We start from the raw sequence: 15,593 nt of genomic DNA, 5'->3' as shown, positions 1-15,593 counted from the left end.
GGGTGTTCATGTTGCCACAAATTTTGGGCTGAACCAGGAATCTAGGTGAGATCGGGGTTCCTTGGGGTTGAGGTCTGAAGAGGAGGTGTGAGGGACTCCATGGTTCCAGGGCTCAGGCAGCCTGAGGAAGGAGGCAGATCAGGACCAAAGGAAGGATTGAGAGAAGAAAGAGTGGCAAGTCAGAAAAGATGGTGGGTGGATGGGGAGTGCAAGAAACAGGTAAGGGAAGAGAAGGAACAAAGGGACAGACAGGGAGAAAGCAATGGACGTTGAGAGTCGGGAAGAGTAAGAGGTAGAAACACAGACAGCCCGGGTGGCTCAGCGGTTTAGTGCCACCGTCAGCCCAGGGTGTGATCCCGGAGACCCAGGATTGAGTCCTGCGTCAGGCTCCCTGCGTGGAGCCTGCTTCTCCCTCTGCCTCTGCCTCTCCTCTGTCTCTGCCTCTCTCTCTCTCTCTCTTTTTCTCTCTCTCTCTCTGTATGTCTCTCATGAATTAAAAAAAAAAAAAAAAAAAGAAGTAGAAACAGGGGTCAGCTGTCCTGGGTGTCCAGGGCATGAGGAAAGCAGGCAGCCAGGAGAGGTGGGTTTGGGGCAGGCAGAGCTGAATGGGGAGAGCAGGGATTGGAGCAGGTGGAGGGGAAGGAGAAGCCTAGAAACAGTAGGCAGCTTCTTCACTGTTGCTTGGGTCAACGCTCTATATCCTTCCCCGTTCCACCCACACTCCATCACAGCCATGATCAAGAACGATGTCCAAGACTTTACTGCCAATGTTTTCTTTTTTTTTTTAATTTTTTTTTAATTTTTATTTATTTATGATAGTCACAGAGAGAGAGAGAGAGGCAGAGACATAGGCAGAGGGAGAAGCAGGCTCCATGCACTGGGAGCCTGATGTGGGATTCGATCCCGGGTCTCCAGAATCGCGCCCTGGGCCAAAGGTGGGCGCCAAACCGCTGCGCCACCCAGGGATCCCCCCAATGTTTTCTTCTAGGAGTTTTATGGCTAAAGAGGATTAAAAGCAAGGCCACTGACCACAGGTGGGCATCTTTCCCACTCTCCTGGCAAGGGAAGAGAAAGGAACAGAAAGCCTTCTTTCTGGTCAGGACTTTCTGATGTTGATTCACTGTTGGTCTGTGAGGGATTCTAGGGTCTGGAAGGTGAATTTCATTTCCGGCCACAGACACACAGACAGGAGCTCTTCCTCCTCTCTGATCTGTGTACCAAGTCAGGGCCAAGTCCACCAGCACCGCCGGTCCCAGTGTGCTGAGTGGCCCGACTCGGTTTCTTGGCCTTTGCCCATTGCTTGTGTGTGTTTCTGCAGGAAGGTGATGCTCTACGCCCTCTTCTGGGCCTTCCCTTGCTGTCCAGAGATAAAGCCCACAGCTGAACTCTTTCTCAGTGTCAGGACGACCTCACATGTCAATGTTAATGACCAGCCCTCAGTGCCCTGGCTTGCTGTTTCCTTGAGCCAGCCTCTTTGAAACCCTCTTGTTCCCCTCCAGGCCTGTCCAATGCCCTGAGAAGTCCTGCTGCACATTGACCAGCCTCTAGTGCCTCCCTCTCTTTGCCTAACCTGTGCAGTATCATCCGGTCCTGCTGGAGTCCGCTTTTATCCTAAAGACCATGACCCCCAGCAGTTCCCTCAGACGAGCTGCTCACCTGCTCCCCATCTAGGTTCCTCCTAGGGGACGCAGGGTTGCTGTCTTTCTCATATCTTGCTGCTGTCTCCAGATCATTCCTTTCTATTCTCCCTTATTTCTGTGACCAATGATTGGGAGCTAATAGCTGTAAAGGCTCCCATGTATGAAGGACCTGAGGGCCAGGAGCTTTCCTAAGGACCACGGATGACATTGTTTTAGTCTCACCTCAACTGTCTATGAAGGCATGTTGTTATCAGCCCTGGTGGGAGCCACAGAGGCTCAGGTTCATGATTCATCCCAGATCCACGGGAAAGCCTAGATTCCAGTCCAGCAGTTTGGCTTCAGGGCTTGCACTCTTGACCATGCTCCACCAGTAGGTCCTTTGAAACCCTGCCCCTATGGTTCACCTGTATCATCTCATAGCCCTTCCCTGCCTGCGTCAGTCCCCACCTCCTGGACTTGCCCCTACAATCACTGAAGACCTCCTCCCCTGGCTCGAAGTCTTGTCATCACCCAGAGTGGCCCAGACAATAACAGGATAGCCATGCAGTCTTTGGCCACGCCAGCTCAGCCATGTTTGTCCTTGAACCCCCCACCTCTGGCATCACTAGTGCTGCTAGTCCTGCTGCTAATCTCTCTCCTGAGCTCAGATTTGTACAACTAGTTACTTGGCATCTCCTCTGGGAGTTGGCAGGTCCACAATGATTCCCCTGAGCTTCCTCCTAGCCCACCAATCTCTTCTTTTTTTCATTTCAGTAAAGATCGCATCATCCATCCAAGTTGCTCAAGTCAGACATTAGAGTCACCTCTGAATCTTCTCCCTCTTGCCTCTACAACCAATCACAAGATGATGTGGAATAAATCTCCAAAAGACGTCTTTTTTTTTTTTTTAAAGATTTTATTTATTCATTTATGGTAGACACACAGAGGGAGAGAGGCAGAGACACAGGCAGAGGGAGAAGCAGGCTCCATGCACCGGGAGCCCAATGTGGGATTCGATCCGGGGTCTCCAGGATCACGCCCTGGGCCAAAGGCAGGCACCAAACCGCTGTGCCACCCAGGGATCCCCTGCAGTCACCTCCTAACTAGCATTCTTACTTCTACTTTTGGCCTTCTTCAACCTGAGCTCCAGAAGTAGCACATTATTTTCATACAACATATATCAGGTCATGTTACTCAGCTTCCCACCCTTGCTTTGTGATTTCGCACTTGCCTTCTGTCACACACTGTTCTCCTACTTTACCACACTTCAGTCATGGCAACCCCCTTTCTGTGAGCTCTTCCCAACCTCTGCACAGGCAATACCGACTTCATGGATTCTTCTTCCCTGCATTCATCCCCTGGCTAATGCCCACTCATCTTTCAGGTCTCAATTTATTTGAGATTTTTCTTGCTCCTTGTGGTAGGCCTGTATTGCTCTAACTTCCCTCTTAGAGCCACTTTTGCTACATCCTAAAGATTTGAAGCCATTGTATTTTCATTTTCATTTGTCTTGATGTATTTTTTATTTCCTCTTTGATTTCTTTGTCGACCCATTCATTGTTTAGCAGCATGTTATTTAACCTCCATGTATTTGTGTTCATTCTAGATGTCTTCTTGTGGTCAATTTCCTAGTTTCACAGCATCATGGTTGGAAAATATGCATGGTATGACTTCAATGTTTTTGAATTTGTTGAGACTTGTTTTGTAGCCAATAGGTGATCTGTTCTGGAGAATGTTCCATGAGCACTTGAAAAGAATGTGTATTCTGCTGTTTTAGGATGGAATATTCTGAATATATCTGTTAGAGCCACCTGGTCCAATGTGTCATTCAAAGCCACTGTTTCCTTATTGATTTTCTTTTTGGATGATCTATGCATTGATGTAAGTGGGATGCTAAAGTCCAAGTCCCCTACTATTATTGTATTAGTCTCAATTACCTCCTCTGTGTTTGTTATCAGCTGCTTTATGTATTTGGGTGCTTCTATGTTGGGGGCATAAATATATATAATTGTTATAGAACTTATTAGATTGTTAATTATATAACACTAATTATAATTATATAGTGTCCTTCTTTGTCTCTTGTTACAGTATTTGTTTTAAAGCCTATTTTGTCCAATATAAGAATTGCTACCCTGGCTTTCTTTTCACTTCCATTTGCATGATAAATACTTTTCTATCTCTCTCACTGTCCATCTGCATGTGTCTTTAGGTATGAAATGAGTCTCTTGTAGGCAGCATATAAATGGGTCTTCCTTTTTATCTGTTCTGTCACCCTATGTCTTTTAATTGGAGCATATAGTCCATTTACAAAGTAATTATACGTATGTATTTATTGCTATTTTTCTTGTTTTATGGTTGTTTTATAATTCTTTACTTTTTCTTCTTTTGCTCTCTTTTCCAGTTTGCTGGCTTTCTTAGTGAGATGCTTGGATTTCTTGCTCTTTATTTTTTGTGTATCTATTACTGGTTTTTGATTTGTGGTTACCTTTAGGTTTGCATATAACATCTTATGCATATAGTGGTCGATATTATATTGATGGTTACTTAAGTTTGAACCCATTCTTTACTCCTCTCCCCCCTATGTTTTAGGTAAATACATCCTTTTATTTTGTGAATCCTTTGATTGATTTTTATAAAGATACTTAATTTTACTGGTTTTGTGCTTTCTACTTTTCTTACTCCTACTTACGGTTTTTCCTTTCCACTCAGAGAGTCCCCTTTAATATTTCTTGTAGGGCTGGTTTAGTGATCATGAACTCCTTTAAATTTTGTTTGGGAAACTCTTTATGTCTCCTATTCTGAATGATAGTCTCGACAGAGACAGTATTTGTGGCTTCAGGTTTTTATCTTTCAGTATTTTGAATATATCATGCCACTTTCTTCTGGCCTACAAAGTTTCTGCTGAAAAAAATCAGCTGATGGCCTTTTTGGGTTTCCTTTGTATGTAACTCTTATCTTTTCTCTTGCTGCTTTTAAGATTCTCTCGTTATCACTATTTTTTTTTTTTTTTTTTTTTTTTTGCCATTTTAATTACTGTGTGTCTTGGTGTGGACCTCTGTTGGTTGATTTTTGCCTGGGGCTCTCTGCACCTCCTTAATCTAGACATCTGTTTCCTTTCCCAGATTAGGGAAGTTTTCAGATATTACTTCTTCATATAAATTTTCTGCCCCCTTTTCTCTCTCTTCTCCTTCTGGTATTCATATAAGGTGAATGTTATTAGACTTGATGGTATCACTGAGTTCTCTATTTTCATTTATTATTATTATTTTTATCCCTTTTGTTCAGCTTGATTGCTGCTTCTATGCTGTATCTCCATGGGCTCTTTGCTGTACAGTCTCTCTCTCTTTTTTTTTTTTAATTTATTTATGATAGTCACACACACACACACACACACACACACACACACACAGAGAGGCAGAGACACAGGCAGAGGGAGAAGCAGGCTCCATGCACTGGGAGCCCGATGTGGGATTCGATCCTGGGTCTCCAGGATCGCGCCCTGGGCCAAAGGCAGGCGCCAAACCGCTGCACCACCCAGGGATCCCTGTACAGTCTCTTTAAGGGGTGGGACTCAGTTTCCTCTCACCCTCCTGGCTCTCCCAGAGATTTTTAAAGTTACAGATGTTAAGTCCTGCTGATTGTAAGAACTTGTGAAATTTGGCTCCTCTGGTTTTCAAAGCCAAATGTTATGGGGATTCAGTTTCCCTGTGTGGTCTCCCCAGTGTGACTGTCTGGTCCTTTCTCCTCTCCATGCCATCAGGTCCCTCCTGAAGGACTGTCCCTTGGACAGTCCTGGGTCCATTTAGCTTCTTAGTGCCTATCTACCTCTCCTACCCTCTTTGATACGGCCTCTTCTCTACATTTAGCTGTAAAGAGTCTGTTCTGTCAGTCTTTGTGTCATTTTCTGGGTTATTTACTAGTGATGTGTTTTCTAGCTGTATCCATGGGCCAGGATCCCCTACTCCAACCATCTTCTCTGGAAGTCCTCTCTCAGGTCTCAATTTAAAAGCTACAAACTCCTACCCCACTTCTCATAACATTTATCCCAGTCTGTTATTACATGTTTATTTCTTAGTGTCTGTGGTGGACACTGATGGTTGCTTCCCTCCTTCTTAAGAGTACTAAAATTTTTGTTTAAGTAAATTATCTTTCTATGAAGCCCACATGCCTCAGGGCTTCCCTTACTCTAGGTTCCAGACAGGGCCTGCTTTGTCTGAGGATAATCCCATTCTCCTTGGCCTGTTCTTCATCTAGGAACACAACTAGCTATGCAGTGATAACATTCCCATGATGATAAGAAGTGGATGATCAGAAATGGATGACCCAATTTGTGCCAGTGAAATAGCAGGTAGAGAAGTGGTACTAGAAAATTAGTTTCTGAACTTCACTGCTTTGAGAAGGCCTGCCTGGAACCACAAGCACACAGCCTAGGGAATTCCAGAGAAATGGAGCTGTAGATACTAGCTAAGCCAAAACCCACTCAGCTGCTGGACTTTTCACATGAGCCAATGCATTTTTTTTGTTAAGTTAGTTTGAGCTGGGTTCCCTCTTTTTGAGGTGAAGAAAAATGCACCTAAGGATCTTCAGTCTCTAGGCCCCCCTCTTGTCTGTCACCTCCTCCCTGTCTTGATATCCCTTCCTATCCAGTTTAGGTGCCATACACCTAATTTCAAACACTCTTACCAATAACTTTGCACTCTTACCGCTGTCTTCTGTTACGTCTGCCTGACATAATGTCAATCATTTAAAAATACAAAATGCAACCTATCTATTACCTGCATTCATACTATTAACTTTTGCTGTAAGAAAGTAAAAGAATTATCAGAAAGATTGGTGCCACAATAAATTCATGGTCAATCAGGACCTAAATAATGTCCAACAATCATCCTATGAGGTTGTTCATGGTAGCAGTATGATGACAAAACATTTTATAATCAAAATATCCAATAAAGGAGAATATGGCATAAATTATAAATCAGCAGGCCACAGAAAACTAAGGAGTCATTTAAAATGTGACAAAAAATACACATACACAACTGCATATAAAAATGCCCACAGGGATCCCTGGGTGGTGCAGCGGTTTAGCACCTGCCTTTAGCCCAGGGCTCAATCCTGGAGACCCGGGATTGAATCCCACATCAGGCTCCCGGTGCATGGGGCCTGCTTCTCCCTCTGCCTATGTCTCTGCCTCTCTCTCTCTCTCTGTCTATCATAAATAAATAAATAAATAATTTTTAAAAAATGCCCACAAAGAACTATTAGTAACAAGTGTAATATTACAAAAGTGGGTATAGGCACAAAAACACTCTGAAAAGATCTATTAGCAAAGTGTCACCATGGTAATCTCAGGATGCTGGAATTATAGACTTTTATGGTCTTCTTTTGTGATTTTTATGCAATGTTCAGTATTAATTTACCATGAAGTTTTACGTCATTTACACTGCCATGAGATAAATGCAAAGGCCAGAGGGACGCCTGGGTGACTCAGCAGTTGAGTGTCTGCCTTTGGCTCAAGGCATGATTCTGAAGTCCCAGGACCGAGTCCTACATCAGGCTCTCTGCATGGAGCCTGCTTCTCCCTCTTCCTATGTCTCTGCCTCTTTTTCTGTGTTTCTCATGAATAAGTAAATAAATTCTTAAAAAAAAAAAGGAAGGGCCAGAGAAGTCTAGGGAATTTGTCAGGCTTCTAAATTCCATCCCTCCCCAATTTTGTTCTTTGGATAGATTTCACCAGAGATGTACAGACAGGGTACTGTGTGACAGTAATTTGAAATAATTATTTACCAGTTTTTATATATCATTAAATTCATTTATTTCATTTGGCTTCCAGTGTTGAGGATTTCTTTATTTTTATCATACTTAAGGGTTTGAGAGAGTTTCCTTCTTTTCCTGTTTTTTGGAATAATTTGTTTAAGGCAGGACTATATATTCTTTGAAGGTTTGTTGAAATTCTTCTGTAAAATAGCACCTGATTTTTTCCTTCCAACTTTTTATTCTGAAAGCTTTCTAACAGTTGACATATGGGTTTGAGCATGATATCATCTAATAATTGATCTACAGTCTTTGAGTACTAAGGAAGAAAAAAAAACCAACGAAAGAAAGAAAAGAAACCAAGAGCTAGGCGTTTAGTGTGTTCATTGCTGCTACTGAGTTGTTATTGCTTCTGGACACTTTCAAGGGACAGAATTAGGAAATATATATGTATTTTAAATTTCATTAATTCCTGTTAATATTCTAATTTAATATTACATGATTTTTATTCAGCCATTTTGTTGCTTATATCTCCTTTACAAGATTACAGCGTGGTGCTAATTAACAGTAATGCATTATTTAATCATATATGTTCATAAAATTATTTCAAAATTGTGATATCCATATCACTATTAACAATAAACTAAGTCACGCTGAAGATTTCTTTGCAATCCTTCCTATCCTTAGAGTAAATATCAGTAAGACAGAGTTCTGTGTTCAAAAATGATTTAAAATAATTATTTTCTCCCTGTGACTATGATACCAATTTTATTTTATGTTGTTTGTCTCTGTTTCAATTGTAAAATAATTGAATATGTGAATTTGCTTGGTATAAAATTTAAAAACTATTGAGATATACTCAAGAGTGTTTTTCTCCATTGCTAGATTTTCACCCCATTCCCATCCATCCCGTGTAGGTAATGATGGTTAGTTAATTTGTCCTGCATTTTTTGGCAAGAAAAGCAAACTATATACATATACTGTATTGTAGATAGTATATAATATATATATAGTGTATATAGTATATGTATATATGTATATATTGTTATATATAATATATGTTACTATATTATATACATGACATATAGTATACATAGACAAATTATTACTTGCTCTTCTTTATTTTTCTAAAAAAGACATTTTATTATAGAAAAATTATAAACATCTACAAAAGTAGAAAGCATAATGAATGTCCAGCTTCAATAATTATCCACTCAGGCTATTCTTGTTTTACGTATGTTGTCACCCTTTCCCTCCAAAGATTACTTGGAAGCAAATCCCAGATGTTGTATCATTCCATCCATAAATAATTTGAGTATGTATCTCCAGAAGATAATGATGGCTTTAATAACAAACATATGCATAAAATCCTCATTACACCTAAAAGTTAAAAACTACTTATTAATATAATAAAATTATTCATTTAGTGTTCACATTTTATGGATTGTCTCACAAAATTTAAGAAGAGCTTGTTTGAATCAAGATTCAGATAAGGTTATACCTTACAACTCAATTTAGAGTTAGGTCATTTTTGCTGAGTTTTCCAGACTCTGCATATTGTCAGTTGTATCCTTATTGTGTCATTAAACTAGTTTCTTGTCTTCTACATAATCTGTAAACTAGTTCTTAGACCTAGATACTTGATCAAATTTAGATTTGACTTTAAACTTTTCCCTAAGAATTCTTTTTTTTTTTTTTAAAGATTTTATTTCTAAGTAATCTCTACCCAGGTGTCCCCAGGATTTATTTTCATAGGGGCTTCAAAATGTGATATTTCAATTCTATCCTTCTTCTTTTTTTTTAATAAATAAATCTTTTTTTAAATTTTTATTTATTTATGATAGTCACACACAGAGAGAGAGAGGCAGAGGGAGAAGCAGGCTCCATGCACCAGGAGCTCAATGTGGGATTCGATCCCAGGTCTCCAGGATCGCGCCCTGAGCCAAAGGCAGGCGCTAAACCACTGTGCCACCCAGGGATCCCTATCCTTCTTCATTTATTAGCTAGAACACTTTTCTAAAGAGAAACTTTATATCATGTTTCCCCTCCTTAACTATTTGGTTTTCCTGAAATACATTTCATACAAGAAAAGCAGTCTAAATGCTTGCTTTTTTCCCCTTGCATTTACGGTTATCAAAATAATAAGTTGGTTCCTTGACATTTTTCATAAGGTAACTAAATGAACTTAAAAAGTTGTTATGGGGACGCTTGAGTAGCTCAGCGGTTGAGCGTCTGCCTTCAGCTCAGGGTGTGATCCCGGGGTCTGGGGATTGAGTTCCACATCGGGTTCCCTGCAAGGAGCCTGCTTCTCCTTCTGCCTGTGTCTCTGCCTCTCTGTGATTCTCATGAATAAATAACTAAAAAATATTTTTAAAAAATGTTTAAGTTATTATGAATTCTTAGATTAACACATATTTACTATGTTACCATCCATTGCTATTACTATTAGTGGTAGTAATGCTCAAATTGTCTGTATTTGTGGAGTGCGAGTCTTTTGAAGCTGGCTTTTGAGTCCCCTTGACATGACATGAGTGGTCTTTGGTAGCTTTCATTTTCTGGGATGACAAGATTTTCCAGGTTTATCTTGTAAATTTCCTGCTCTGGGCCTGGAATCAGCTCTTTCTCCAAAGAGCCCTCCTGGTTCATTTTATTGGAAAATAATATTTAGAGACCACACCCTGGGGGTTAAGTATGCACATTCCAAATAGATTGTTCATTGTCTTTAGGCCTTTTCGGCAGACAGAGCTAGAAAATACATACATACACATATACATTTTAATGATAAAGTAAGATCTTGGTGATATTTCCAATCAAATTCAGGACTGCTGGGTTTTACTTAACTTCCTTTATCTAACATATGAATTTCCTTTCTTCCCAGAGAAAAAACCTATTCTCAATTACACCAACAAAATTATTCATTTGTTTTTTCCCATAACACACAAAACAGTATCCAAATAAAATACCAACACTATTACTACCATGACTTTTGAAAATAGTTCATTTTCTTGCAGTTCTTTTTTCATACAATTCATGAAATTTCCTTACAATTATTTTGTTTAAGTCTTCTGCAATCTTCCTCTTTTTGGTTACCCCAATCTATGGTGGACTCAGGGTAGTGACTAAAGCTCCTATTATTGGTATGTTTCTATTTCTCTTTGCATCTCTTCGTTTCTGCTTTAAGGAAGTGGCTGTTTCTTATGCAGTGAATAGTTAACATATATTACATCCTCCTTGTGAGTGTGTCCTTTAGCATGGTAAAATGTCCTTCTTTGTCTTGTTTGATGCCTTTGGGCCTGAATTCTGACTTGTCTGATGCCAAGATAATCCCTGGGTTCTTGTTTGCATGTGTCTGCTGTTCCTTTGCTCATTCATTTGTTGTTTTTCCTGATTCTCCCTTTAAAACACTAACAGTAAAAACTGTAGCAACTGTGTTTCTTTACTTTAGCTTCAAGTCGTGGATCCATGTGCTCTAGGACCCCCAGCATACCCATATCTGACACCCCCGTGTGGCTATAAGAGCTCATTCCCCATCCCTGCTCTACTAAAAGTCCAGCTTACGGAATGTATAATTGTCTTGAATCATGCAGAAGACCTTTGGTTTTAGTTGTTTTGATTTATTTTATTTTAGGTATACCTCTTGTTACAGCACAGAGTTGAGTTCTACCTTGTGAACCAATCTGAAACCTTTTAACAAGTGAAGTAGACCTAATTACTTTTAGTGATACAACGTGCTTGTTTTCAGATCTGTCATAATATTTTATATTGTGTTTGCTTTGTGTATTTGTCATATCTACTGGTTCTTTCACAATGTGATATTTTGGGTCCTTTTAAGATGTGTATTAATATTTAGCAAAATTTGTACTTTTTATTCTAATGATTTCCTTTATACTAATGCATTTATATAATGACCTTAGTTCTCCCTTTCACTACTTAGGTTCTTCTTATTTTATTAGCTTTATATTTGTGGTTCTCAATGGAGGGAGGGTGTGTGTGTGTGTGTGTGTGTGTGTGTGTGTGTGATCAGTTTTGTTTCCCAGAAGACATGTGGCAATATCTGAAAATATTTTTGGTTGTCACTACTGGAGGAGGAGGGCTACTGGCATCTAGTGGGTAGAAGCCAGGGATGCTTCTAAACATTCTACAATGCACAGCACAGCCAAGTGGTACAGCAAAAAATATCCAGCCCTAAATGTCAATGGTGCTGAGTTAGAGAAATCTTTCTTCAGGTGATCTTTGACTCCCACTCATTCTCTCTAAGGCTCCCATTTATTCTATGTGGCCATAATGGGTTCATTTTACTTCTCTGTTTCCTTTCATTTCTCTTCCCATTAAAAAATTATTTCCTCTTTGTCCCTCTTTGTCAGACACAGGACATTTACATACTATTCTTTCATATTTGTCTTCATCTTCAAGAGGCATTCTTTTCATTCAACAGATATTTATTTAGATTCCACTATGTGCCATTTTTGTATGTATTAGGACTTTAACTTTGTAGTCTGTGCTTTGTATACAAATGCACAGAATTATTTATGAAGTTATTATCCATCTGATTGTTTGTAATAAGAAATAATTGGAACCAATCCAAATATCTATTGTGAAAATTAATGAAGGGAAACTTCATTGAGAGTGGAGTCTGGGAAGGATACCTGGCTGGCTCAGTTGAAAGAGCAAGCACCTCTTGATCTCAGGATTGTGAGTTCAAGCCCCATGGTGGGTATAGAGCTTACTTAAAAGTAAGTAAATAAACCTCAAAAAAAAAAAAAAAATGGAATGGAGTTGGGAAACCCTGAAGGGAGAGCTCTCACACGCAAGCTTCTGTCACAGCTTACTTTACATTCCTGAACAAGTTCATTTTACTACCTCAGCAAGAGGGAGGAAGATTTTCTCCCTGCCTAGCAACAGCCCAACTAGTGAGAGACTGTCACAACTCAGCCAATGATTATCATCACCACCCTGAACTCTTGCTTTTTTCCAATACTTTCTTTCAAAGCAACCCCTCCTGGCTTCCTCATTTTTCTCTATAAAGCAAAATTTCTCTCCTTTATTCTCCAGACTTGCCTCTGGTTTGCCATAACTTACATGTCCTGAATTGCAGTTCCTCTACTATTTCCCAGATAAGCTTAATTTGTTGCTAAAATAACTGCCCATTTTATTTTTTATTTTTATTTTTTTTAATTTTTATTTATTTATGATAGTCACAGAGAGAGAGAGAGAGAGAGAGAGAGAGAGAGAGGCAGAGACACAGGCAGAGGGAGAAGCAGGCTCCATGCACCGGGAGCCCGACGTGGGATTCGATCCCGGGTCTCCAGGATCGCGCCCTGGGCCAAAGGCAGGCGCCAAACCTCTGCGCCACCCAGGGATCCCCCCATTTTATTTTTAAGGTCAATCTTACCAACAGAAGATTGGATGAAGGTTCATCCAAATATCAGACCTGTAAGATCATTAAAAAGAAGACATCATTAAAAAGAGACATCTCTCCTCTCTCTCTCTCAATTTTTTTTTTAAGATTTTATTTATTTATTCATGAGACACAGAGAGAGGCGGAGACATAGGCAGAGAGAGAAGCAGGCTCCTTATGGGGAGCGCAATGTGGGACTCGATCCCAGGACCCCAGATTACGACCTGAGCCAAAGGCAGATGCTCAACTGCTGAGCCACCCAGGTGTCCCTAGGGAGGCTTGGTTCTATATGCATTAAAAAAAATCTTGAATAAAGACCAATCTGTTTGTACTGATAGTCTCATTAGTATGGGATTTGAGAAGTGGATTATTCATTTCTTTCAAATCTCATTTTTTTTTCAAAAGATTTTATTTATCTATTCGTGAGAGACACAGAGAGAAAGAGAGAGGCAGAGACACAGGCAGAGGGAGAAGCAGACTCCATGCAGGGAACCTGACACGGGACTCCATCCCGGGTCTCCAGGATCACACCCTGGGCTGAAGGCGGTGCTAAACCACTGAGCCACCCGGCCTGCCCTCAAATCTCATTTTTTAATGATCAGGTGCTGCCTTCCTAACAGAAAATAATTTATAGATCACAGGAGGATGATTAGTTGTTCACACATAGACTGGTAAAATATCATTAATGAAAGTCCTCAACCTGCCACAGTGAAAGAGCTTCTTCAGGTTCTTTTCTTTAGCCTGACATTCAGTGGTACTGGCAATTGTTTCATTCTGACCAGTGATATAACTGAACTTTCAGAAATTAAAAACAAGAATTACACTAAATATTCTGTAGAAGTCTGCGCTAGACTATGTGGGCTTCAGAATTTTATCAAATCCCTTGTAACTGGGGATGAATTAATCATAAGACTCATGGAATAATTATTAGATTACATCCATCTCTTTATAATCAAACCCCAGCTATTTATATTAATATAAAATGTGTTTACTTGACACTGGAAGAACATAAGACTTGCAAAATAGAGAGTCAAAAAAGGAAGTCTCGGTTTATGGATCTAACTTACTCTGTGTGGCATAAGTAAATGGATTGGCAAGAAAATGAGTCAGTATAATTAGTACTTTCAGCCAAATAGGTAAGACCTAATTGATACCATTGTTAACAGTAACTTCACGTGGGCTTCCCAAGTAAAATATCAGTTACCAGGTAGGATCCACAATGTCCTTCCTACGCCCCAGAACTATGATTGTTGTATGCAAAAAAGCAGCTACTCCACCAAAATGAACACTGAAGGTTCCATCCTCAGTGTTACACATTTTAGTTAAAATTCTTTATGTCACACCAAAAGCACAAGTAAACAAAAGAAAAAAATAAGTTGGACTTAAAGATTAAGAATCTTTGTGCTAAAAAAAAAAAAAAAGAATCTTTGTGCTTCAAAGGACACCATCTTTGTGCTTCAAAGGACAACATGAAGAAAGTGAAGAGAACCCACGAGGTGGCAAAAAAATTTTGCAAATGGAATATCTTGATAAAAGATAAATAGCGGTACATCATACAATAGAATCTTAGTCAGCAACGAGAAGAAATGAGTTACCAAGCTATGAAAAGATATAGATGAATCTTTTTTTTTTTTTTTTTTGATATAGATGAATCTTAAATGCATATTGCTAGGTGAAAGCCAGTCTGAAAAGGCTGTATACTAACTGTATCACTCTAATTATATGCAATTCTAGAAAAGTGAGAAAGTGTAAGAAGTTGCCATGGGTTCAGGAGTGGGGAGAGGGGAGTTGAACGGGTGAAGCACAGGGTTTCCTTAGGGTGTGACACTGTAACAGTAGATACATGACACAATGCATTTGTCAAAACACAGTGAACTTTATAGCACGGTGACCCTCAATGTATGCAGATTTAAAAACATCACTTAGGAGGTGATGGGGGTTGTTCCTAGAATGAAATGCAGAACACAAAAACACTAACTATATTACAACATATTAAACAATCTCCCTGGAGTGAGGTTGCTGACCCGTCACTCTGGAAATCTGTAAAAGAAACTATTCTTAAAAAAAAAAAAGAAACTATTCTTAGCTTGTACACTAGTTGATAAACTTGTTTCCCATGTGGGCAAAGGTTTACAATTCTGCTAGGTCACTGTACATGCAGAGTGGAATTCAACAACTAAGCAAATGGTAGGCAGATGGCAGGGCAAGCTTTCTCAATGATTCAGTGAAATAACAGTCTAGACTGATGATGAGTGCAAGGAGGCTGTTTGAAACCTGTGTTACACGTGTGCCTTGACAGAGTTTTAATGTGCACCAGTGTGTGCTGAGGGGTTTCACTGAGATAACACTGTGATAGACTAAGAAATACACGTTTGGTCTCTATTCCTGGTTCCCAGAACAGAACTCTTTAAAACCCTTAGCATTCCCTGTAGCTGTGGGAGGAGTCTTTTTTAATCAAAACAAGACCCTTTCAACCAAATGTGAGTTTATGCTAATGAGATGACTCTAGAAGGATGGAAGCTGGTTACCAGAGGAACCAACCATATGACTAGAGGGTTGGAACTTTCAGCCCTACCCCAGACCTCCCTCCAGCAGGGGTAGAGAGGCTGAGATTAAGTTCAATCAAAAATGGCCAATGACACCAATTGTTCTGAGACTGGCCATTCTTCTACCACTGATTAAGACTGCGGTGGCAGGTATTGGGCATTATATTTTTTTAAAGGTTTATTTATTCATGAGACACACAGAGAGAGGCAGAGAGAAGCAGGCTCCATGCAGGGAGCCCGACATGGGACTCAATCCGGGGCCACCAGGATTGGGTCCTG

The sequence above is a fragment of the Canis lupus genome, chromosome 5 (genome assembly GCF_048164855.1).
Source record: "Canis lupus baileyi chromosome 5, mCanLup2.hap1, whole genome shotgun sequence".
NCBI lineage: Eukaryota > Metazoa > Chordata > Mammalia > Carnivora > Canidae > Canis > Canis lupus.
Note: the sequence above shows the minus strand (reverse complement) of the source record.